General features: G+C 62.4%; 1 protein-coding gene across 1 annotated transcript in view; it reads left to right on the top strand.

Annotated features, from left to right (window-relative positions):
* Positions 1–596, top strand: part of NCOR2 (nuclear receptor corepressor 2) — a 205,428-nt gene that overhangs the window by 203,668 nt on the left and 1,164 nt on the right.

Below are 596 nucleotides of genomic sequence, written 5' to 3' on the forward strand. Positions count from 1 at the left end.
AAGGGGGCCAGGCCAGCTGCTTGAGCACCTACTGTGCACGGAGCGTGTGGTCAGGCCTGTTCTGAGAAAACCACTCAGGGCCCTGCCCAGCTAAACTCAGGCTTGCACAGGGTCAGGACACTTCCTGTAAGGGCCCAGCTGGAGGGCAAGGGTGCAGTTAGAGAGGATGAAGGATTCCGGAAGTGAAGAGAGAAGCTCGTGGGCAGGGACCAGAACCATGGGTTTGCAGGGGGTTGCAAGGGAGCCCCCCACCCCCGATTTCTCTCTGAGTGTGGGGAGGTCCCTAGTGGAGGTTCAGGAGATCCCTTGGCTGCAGAACAAGCCCCAGGGACAAGGGCAGGAACAGCGAGGAGGCTCCTGCAGGGCTGGAAGATAGGCTGCTGGGCATGGATGGGATGGGAGTGGTGGCAGGGAGTCCAGGCGGGAAGTTTGAGAACCTTCAGGAGATAGAAGGGGCAGCCGAGGCAGGAGGGCGAGGCCCCAGAGTTGCAGGTGGGTGGGGCCCACAGGGACTGCCTGGCTCACCGAGTCGTCTCTCCCGGTCTCTCCGGCAGGGTCCACCCCGTTCCCCTACAACCCCCTGATTATGCGGCTGC

The sequence above is a fragment of the Bison bison genome, unplaced genomic scaffold (genome assembly GCF_000754665.1).
Source record: "Bison bison bison isolate TAMUID 2011002044 unplaced genomic scaffold, Bison_UMD1.0 scf7180017864160, whole genome shotgun sequence".
NCBI lineage: Eukaryota > Metazoa > Chordata > Mammalia > Artiodactyla > Bovidae > Bison > Bison bison.